This window comes from Schistocerca gregaria, chromosome 1 (assembly GCF_023897955.1).
Source record: "Schistocerca gregaria isolate iqSchGreg1 chromosome 1, iqSchGreg1.2, whole genome shotgun sequence".
In the NCBI taxonomy this organism is placed as follows: domain Eukaryota; kingdom Metazoa; phylum Arthropoda; class Insecta; order Orthoptera; family Acrididae; genus Schistocerca; species Schistocerca gregaria.
In genome coordinates, this window is record NC_064920.1 from 21,969,563 (window position 1) to 21,979,231 (window position 9,669).

Here is a 9,669-nt window from a genome sequence, read left to right on the forward strand (position 1 = left end):
TATCAGTGACTTGATGAAACACAGAAATTGCATCAGGATTAAATACAACAGTCACCATGCGCTCTTTCCTCAGTGGGAGTAATGTCTCAAACAGTCTACGCTTTCATCGTTCCCTGCAAGACCAGTAGAAGTTTCCGATGCACATCTGGAGACATTCTGTAATCTGTGGACCTTCAAAGTGTTGATGAAACACAGAAATTGCCGCGGGAATGAATACAACAGTCACCATGCGCACTTTCCTCCATGGCAGTAATGTCTCAAACAGTTTACGCTTTGATTGTTCCCTGGAAGACCAGTAGTAGTTTCCGATGTTCATCTAGGGGCCTTCTGTAATTTGTGGACTATCAGAGTGTTGATGAAACAGAGAAATTTCAATGGGATTGAATACAACAGTCACCATGCGCACTTTCCTCCATGGCAGTAATGTCTCAAACAGTTTACGCTTTGATCGTTCCCTGGAAGACCAGTAGTAGTTCCCGATGCACATCTGGGGGCCTTCTGTAATGTGTGGACTATCCGAGTGTTGATGAAACACAGAAATTGCATCGAAATTGAATATAACAGTCACCATGCGCACTTCCCTCCATGGGAGTAATGCGTCTACGCTTTGATCGTTCCCTGGAAGACCAGTAGTAGTTTCCGATGCACATCTGGTGCCTTTATGTAATGTGTGGACTAACAGAGTGTTGATGAAACACAGAAATTGCATCGGGATTGAATACAGCAGTCACCATGCGCACTGTCCTCCATGGGAGTAATGTCTCAAACTGTTTACGCTTTGATCGTTCCGTGGAAGACCAGTAGAAGTTTCCGATGAACATCTGGGCTCATTCTGTAATGTGTGGACTATCGGAGTGTTGTTGAAACGCAGAAATTGGGATTGCATACAACAGTCACCATGCGCACTTTCCTCCATGGGAGTAATGTCTAAAACAATCTACGCTTTGATCGTTCCCTGGAAGACCAGAAGTAGTTTCCGATGCACATCTGGAGGCATTCTGTAATCTGTGGACTATCAGAGTGTTGTTGAAACACAGAAATTGCATCGGGATTGAATACAACAGTAACCATGCGCATTTTCCTCCATGGGAGTAATGTCTCAAACAGTCTACGCTTTGATCGTTCCCTGCAAGACCAGTAGTAGTTTCCGATGCACATCTGGGGGCATTCTGTAATCTGTGGACTATCAGAGTTTTGATGAAACACAGAAATTGCATCAGGATTGTATACAACAGTCACCATGCGCACTTTCCTCCTTAGGAGTAATGTCTCAAACAGTGTACGCTTTGATCGTTCCCTGGAAGTCCAGTAGTAGTTTCCGATGCACATCTGGGGGCATTCTGTAATGTGTGGACTATCAGTGTCTTGATGAAACACAGATATTGCATCGGGATTGAATACAACAGTCACCATGCCTACTTTACTCCATGGGAGTAATGTCTCAAACAGTCTACGCTTTGATCGTTCCCTGCAAGACCAGTAGTAGTTTACGATGAACATCTGGGGCATTCTGTAATGTGTGCACTATCAGTGTCTTGATGAAACACAGATATTGCATTTCCGATACAACAGTCACCATGCACTCTTTCCTCCATGGCAGTAATGTCTCAAACAGTCTACGCTTTAATCAATCCCTGGAAGACCAGTAGTAGTTTCCGATGCACATCTGGTGTCATTCTGTAATGTGTGGACTATCAGAGTGTTGTTGAAACACAGAAATTGCATCGGGATTGTATGCAACAGTCACCATGCGCAATTTTCCTCCATCGGAGTAATGTCTCAAACAGTTTAGGCTTTGATCGTTCCCTGGGAGACCAGTAGTAGTTTCCGATGCACATCTGGGGGCATTCTGTAATGTGTGGACTATCAGAGTGTTGATGAAACACAGAAATTGCATCGGGATTGAATACAACAGTCACCATGCGCACTTTCCTCCATTGGAGAAATGTCTCAAACAGTTTACGCTTTGATCGTTCCCTGGAAGACCAGTAGTAGTTTCCGATGAACATCTGGGCACATTCTGTAATGTGTGGACTATAGGAGTGATGTTGAAACGCAGAAATTGCATGGGGATTGCTTACAACAGTCACCATGCGCACTTTCCTCCATGGGAGTAAAGTCTCAAACAATCTACGCTTTGATCTTTCCCTTTAAGACCAGTAGTAGTTTCCGGTGCACATCTGGAGGCATTCTGTAATCTGTGGACTATCATAGTGTTGTTGAAACACAGAAATTGCATCGGGATTGAATACAACAGTCACCATGCGCACTTTCCTCCATGGGAGTAAAGTCTCAAACAATCTACGCTTTGATCATTCCCTTTAAGACCAGTAGTAGTTTCCGATGTACATCTGGGGGCCTTCTGTAATGTGTGGACTATCAGATTGTTGATGAAACACAGAAATTGCATCGGGGTTGAATACAACAGTCACCATGCGCACTTTCATACATCGCAGTAATGTCTCAAACAGTCTACGATTTGATCGTTCCCTGGAAGACCAGTAGTAGTTTCCGATGCACATCTGCTGTCTTTCTGTAATGTGTGGACTATCAGAGTGTTGATGAAACACAGAAATTGCATCAGGATTGAATACAACAGTCACCATGCGCACTTTCCTCCATGGCAGTAATGTCTCAAACAGTTTACGCTTTGATCGTTCCCTGGAAGACCAGTAGTAGTTTCCGATGCTCATCTAGGGGCCTTCTGTAATTTGTGGACTATCAGAGTGTTGATGAAACAGAGAAATTTCAATGGGATTGAATACAACAGTCACCATGCGCACTTTCCTCCATGGCAGTAATGTCTCAAACAGTTTACGCTTTGATCGTTCCCTGGAAGACCAATAGTAGTTCCCGATGCACATCTGTTGGCCTTCTGTAATGTGTGGACTATCCGAGTGTTGATGAAACACAGAAATTGCTTCGGGATTGAATATAACAGTCACCATGCGCACTTCCCTCCATGGGAGTAATGCCTCAAACAGTCTACGCTTTGATCGTTCCCTGGAAGACCAGTAGTAGTTTCCGATGCACATCTGGTGCCTTTATGTAATATGTGGACTAACAGAGTGTTGATGAAACACAGAAATTGCATCGGGATTGAATACAGCAGTCACCATGCGCACTTTCCTCCATGGGAGTAATGTCTCAAACTGTTTACGCTTTGATCGTTCCGTGGAAGACCAGTAGAAGTTTCCGATGAACATCTGGGCTCATTCTGTAATGTGTGGACTATCGGAGTGTTGTTGAAACGCAGAAATTGCATCGGGATTGCATACAACAGTCACCATGCGCACTTTCCTCCATGGGAGTAATGTCTCAAACAATCTACGCTGTATCGTTCCCTGGAAGACCAGAAGTAGTTTCCGATGCACATCTGGAGGCATTCTGTAATCTGTGGACTATCAGAGTGTTGTTGAAACACAGAAATTGCATCGGGATTGAATACAACAGTAACCATGCGCATTTTCCTCCATGGGAGTAATGTCTCAAACAGTCTACGCTTTGATCGTTCCCTGCAAGACCAGTAGTAGTTTCCGATGGACATCTGGATGCATTCTGTAATCTGTGGACCTTCAAAGTGTTGATGAAACACAGAAATTTCCGCGGGATTGCATAGCACAGACACCATGCGCACTTTCCTCCATGGGAGTAATGTCTCAAATAGTTTACGATTTGATCCTTCCCTTTAAGACCAGTAGTAGTTACCGATTCACATCTGGAGGCATTCTGTAATCTGTGGACTATCAGAGTTTTGATGAAACACAGAAATTGCATCAGTATTGTATACACCAGTCACCATGCGCACTTTCCTCCATGGGAGTAATGTCTCAAACAGTTTACGCTTTGATCGTTCCCTGGAAGTCCAGTAGTAGTTTCCGATGCACATCTGGGGGCATTCTGTAATGTGTGGACTATCAGTGTCTTGATGAAACACAGATATTGCATCGGGATTGAATACAACAGTCACCATGCCTACTTTACTCCATGGGAGTAATGTCTCAAACAGTCTACGCTTTGATCGTTCCCTGCAAGACCAGTAGTAGTTTACGATGAACATCTGGGGCATTCTGTAATGTGTGGACTATAAGTGTCTTGATGAAACACAGATATTGCATTTCCGATACAACAGTCACCATGCACTCTTTCCTCCATGGCAGTAGTGTCTCAAACAGTCTACGCTTTGATCGTTCCCTGGAAGACCAGTAGTAGTTTCTGATGCACATCTGGTGTCATTCTGTAATGTGTGGACTATCAGAGTGTTGTTGAAACACAGAAATTGCATCGGGATTGTATGCAACAGTCACCATGCGCAATTTTCCTCCATCGGAGTAATGTCTCAAGCAGTTTAGGCTTTGATCGTTCCCTGGTAGACCAGTAGTAGTTTCCGATGCACATCTGGAGGCATTCTGTAATCTGTGGACTATCAGAGTTTTGATGAAACACAGAAATTGCATCAGGATTGTATACAACAGTCACCATGCGCACTTTCCTCCATGGGAGTAATGTCTCAAACAGTGTACGCTTTGATCGTTCCCTGGAAGTCCAGTAGTAGTTTCCGATGCACATCTGGGGGCATTCTGTAATGTGTGGACTATCAGTGTCTTGATGAAACACAGATATTGCATCGGGATTGAATACAACAGTCACCATGCCTACTTTACTCCATGGGAGTAATGTCCCAAACAGTCTACGCTTTGATCGTTCCCTGCAAGACCAGTAGTAGTTTACGATGAACATCTGGGGCATTCTGTAATGTGTGGACTATCAGTGTCTTGATGAAACACAGATATTGCATTTCCGATACAACAGTCACCATGCACTCTTTCCTCCATGGCAGTAATGTCTCAAACAGTCTACGCTTTGATCGTTCCCTGGAAGACCCGTAGTAGTTTCCGATGCACATCTGGTGTCATTCTGTAATGTGTGGACTATCAGAGTGTTGTTGAAACACAGAAATTGCATCGGGATTGTATGCAACAGTCACCATGCGCAATTTTCCTCCATCGGAGTAATGTCTCAAACAGTATAGGCTTTGATCGTTCCCTGGTAGACCAGTAGTAGTTTCCGATGCACATCTGGGGGCATTCTGTAATGTGTGGACTATCAGAGTGTTGATGAAACACAGAAATTGCATCGGGATTGAATACAACAGTCACCATGCGCACTTTCCTCCATTGGAGTAATGTCTCAAACAGTTTACGCTTTGATCGTTCCCTGGAAGACCATTAGTAGTTTCCGATGAACATCTGGGCACATTCTGTAATGTGTGGACTATAGGAGTGATGTTGAAACGCAGAAATTGCATTGGGATTGCTTACAACAGTCACCATGCGCATTTTCCTCCATGGGAGTAAAGTCTCAAACAATCTACGCTTTGATCTTTCCCTTTAAGACCAGTAGTAGTTTCCGATGTACATCTGGGGGCCTTCTGTAATGTGTGGACTATCAGATTGTTGATGAAACACAGAAATTGCATCGGGATTGAATACAACAGTCACCATGAGCACTTTCATACATCGCAGTAATGTCTCAAACAGTCTACGATTTGATCGTTCCCTGGAAGACCAGTAGTAGTTTCCGATGCACATCTGCTGTCTTTCTGTAATGTGTGGACTATCAGAGTGTTGATGAAACACAGAAATTGCATCAGGATTGAATACAACAGTCACCATGCGCACTTTCCTCCATGGCAGTAATGTCTCAAACAGTTTACGCTTTGATCGTTCCCTGGAAGACCAGTAGTAGTTTCCGATGCTCATCTAGGGGCCTTCTGTAATTTGTGGACTATCAGAGTGTTGATGAAACAGAGAAATTTCAATGGGATTGAATACAACAGTCACCATGCGCACTTTCCTCCATGGCAGTAATGTCTCAAACAGTTTACGCTTTGATCGTTCCCTGGTAGACCAGTAGTAGTTCCCGATGCACATCTGGGGACATTCTGTAATGTGTGGACTATCCGAGTGTTGATGAAACACAGAAATTGCATCGGGATTGAATATAACGGTCACCATGCGCACTTCCCTCCATGGGAGTAATGCCTCAAACAGTCTACGCTTTGATCGTTCCCTGGAAGACCAGTAGTAGTTTCCGATGCACATCTGGTGCCCTTATGTAATATGTGGACTAACAGAGTGTTGATGAAACACAGAAATTGCATCGGGATTGAATACAGCAGTCACCATGCGCACTTTCCTCCATGGGAGTAATGTCTCAGACTGTTTACGCTTTGATCGTTCCGTGGAAGACCAGTAGAAGTTTCCGATGAACATCTGGGCTCATTATGTAATGTGTGGACTATCGGAGTGTTGCTGAAACGCAGAAATTGCATCGGGATTGCATACAACAGTCACCATGCGCACTTTCCTCCATGGGAGTAATGTCTCAAACAATCTACGCTTTGATCGTTCCCTGGAAGACCAGATGTAGTTTCCGATGCACATCTGGAGGCATTCTGTAATCTGTGGACTATCAGAGTGTTGTTGAAACACAGAAATTGCATCGGGATTGAATACAACAGTAACCATGCGCATTTTCCTCCATGGGAGTAACGTCTCAAACAGTCTACGCTTTGATCGTTCCCTGCAAGACCAGTAGTAGTTTCCGATGCACATCTGGAGGCATTCTGTAATCTGTGGACCTTCAAAGTGTTGATGAAACACAGAAATTTCCGCGGGATTGCATAGCACAGTCACCATGCGCACTTTCCTCCATGGGAGTAATGTCTCAAACAGTTTACGATTTGATCGTTCCCTTTAAGACCAGTAGTAGTTACCGATTCACATCTGGAGGCATTCTGTAATCTGTGGACTATCAGAGTTTTGATGAAACACAGATATTGCATCGGGATTGAATACAACAGTCACCATGCCTACTGTACTCCATGGGAGTAATGTCTCAAACAGTCTACGCTTTGATCGTTCCCTGCAAGACCAGTAGTAGTTTACGATGAACATCTGGGGCATTCTGTAATGTGTGGACTATCAGTGTCTTGATGAAACACAGATATTGCATTTCCGATACAACAGTCACCATGCACTCTTTCCTCCATGGCAGTAATGTCTCAAACAGTCTACGCTTTGATCGTTCCCTGGAAGACCAGTAGTAGTTTCCGATGCACATCTGGTGTCATTCTGTAATGTGTGGACTATCAGAGTGTTGTTGAAACACAGAAATTGAATCGGGATTGTATGCAACAGTCACCATGCGCAATTTTCCTCCATCGGAGTAATGTCTCAAGCAGTTTAGGCTTTGATCGTTCCCTGGTAGACCAGTAGTAGTTTCCGATGCACATCTGGGAGCATTCTGTAATGTGTGGACTATCAGAGTGTTGATGAAACACAGAAATTGCATCGGGATTGAATACAACAGTCACCATGCGCACTTTCCTCCATTGGAGTAATGTCTCAAACAGTTTACGCTTTGATCGTTCCCTGGAAGACCAGTAGTAGTTTCCGATGAACATCTGGGCACATTCTGTAATGTGTGGACTATAGGAGTGATGTTGAAACGCAGAAATTGCATCGGGATTGCTTACAACAGTCACCATGCGCACTTTCCTCCATGGGAGTAAAGTCTCAAACAATCTACGCTTTGATCTTTCCCTTTAAGACCAGTAGTAGTTTCCGATGTACATCTGGGGGCCTTCTGTAATGTGTGGACTATCAGATTGTTGATGAAACACAGAAATTGCATCGGGGTTGAATACAACAGTCACCATGCGCACTTTCATACATCGCAGTAATGTCTCAAACAGTCTACGATTTGATCGTTCCCTGGAAGACCAGTAGTAGTTTCCGATGCACATCTGCTGTCTTTCTGTAATGTGTGGACTATCAGAGTGTTGATGAAACACAGAAATTGCATCAGGATTGAATACAGCAGTCACCATGCGCACTTTCCTTCATGGGAGTAATGTCTCAAACAGTTTAGGCTTTGATCTTTCCCTGGAAGACCAGTAGTAGTTTCCGATGAACATCTGGGCTCATTCTGTAATGTGTGGACTTTCGGAGTGTTGGTGAAACACAGAAATTGCATCGCGATTGTATACAACAGTCACCATGCGCACTTTCCTCCATGGGAGCAATGTCTCAAACAATCTACGCTTTGTTCGTTCCCTGGAAGACCAGTAGTAGCTTCAGATGCACATCTGGAGGCATTCTGAAATCTGTGGACTATCAGAGTGTCGATGAAACACAGAAATTGCATCGGGATTGAACACAACAGTCACCATGCGCACTTTCCTCCATGGGAGTAATGTCTCAAACAGTTTACGGTTTGATCGTTCCCTGGAAGTTTCCAGAATGAGATTTTCACTCTGCAGCGGAGTGTGCGCTGATATGAAACTTCCTGGCAGATTAAAACTGTGTGCCCGACCGAGACTCGAACTAGGGACCTTTGCCTTTCGCGGGCAAGTGCTCTACCAACTGAGCTACCGAAGCACGACTCACGTCCGGTACTCACACCTTTACTGCTACCAGTATCCGTCTCCTACCTTCCAAACTTTACAGAAGCTCTTCTGCGAACCTTGCAGAAGTAGCACTCCTGAAAGAAAGGATACTGCGGAGACATGGCTTAGCCACAGCCTGGGGGATGTTTCCAGAATGAGATTTTCACTCTGCAGCGGAGTGTGCGCTGATATGAAACTTCCTGGCAGATTAAAACTGTGTGCCCGACCGAGACTCGATCTCGGGACCTTTGCCTTTCGCGGGCAAGTGCTCTACCAACTGAGATACCGAAGCACGACTCACGTCCGGTACTCACACCTTTACTTCTACCAGTATCCGTCTCCTACCTTCCAAACTTTACAGAAGCTCTTCTGCGAACCTTGCAGAACTAGCACTCCTGAAAGAAAGGATACTGCGGAGACATGGCATAGCCACAGCCTGGGGGATGTTTCCAGAATGAGATTTTCACTCTGCAGCGGCTAGAGCACTTGCCCGCGAAAGGCAAAGGTCCCGAGTTCGAGTCTCGGTCGGGCACACAATTTTAATCTGCCAGGAAGTTTCATATCAGCGCACACTCCGCTGCAGAGTGAAAATCTCATTCTGGAAACATCCCCCAGGCTGTGGCTAAGCCATGTCTCCGCAGTATCCTTTCTTTCAGGAGTGCCAGTTCTGCAAGGTTCGCAGAAGAGCTTCTGTAAAGTTTGGAAGGTAGAAGACGGATACTGGTAGAAGTAAAGGTGTGAGTACCGGACGTGAGTCGTGCTTCGGTAGCTCAGTTGGTAGAGCACTTGCCCGCGAAAGGCAAAGGTCCCGAGTTCGAGTCTCGGTTGGGCGCACAGTTTTAATCTGCCAGGAAGTTTCATATCAGCGCACACTCCGCTGCAGAGTGAAAATCTCATTCTGGAAACATCCCCCAGGCTGTGGCTAAGCCATGTCTCCGCAGTATCCTTTCTTTCAGGAGTGCTAGTTCTGCAAGGTTCGCAGAAGAGCTTCTGTAAAGTTTGGAAGGTAGGAGACGGATACTGGTAGAACTAAAGGTGTGAGTACCGGACGTGAGTCATGCTTCGGTAGCTCAGTTGGTAGAGCACTTGCCCGCGAAAGGCAAAGGTCCCGAGTTTGAGTCTCGGTCGGGCACACAGTTTTAATCTGCCAGGAAGTTTCATATCAGCGCACACTCCGCTGCAGAGTAAAAATCTCATTCTGGAAACATCCCCCAGGC

General features: G+C 45.0%; 1 non-coding gene across 1 annotated transcript; it reads left to right on the forward strand.

The window, feature by feature from the left end:
- Positions 1 to 9,211: 9,211 nt before the first annotated feature.
- Positions 9,212 to 9,286, forward strand: Trnas-cga (transfer RNA serine (anticodon CGA)). Its single transcript has one exon. It is a non-coding gene; the product is annotated as a tRNA-Ser (tRNA).
- Positions 9,287 to 9,669: the final 383 nt, after the last annotated feature.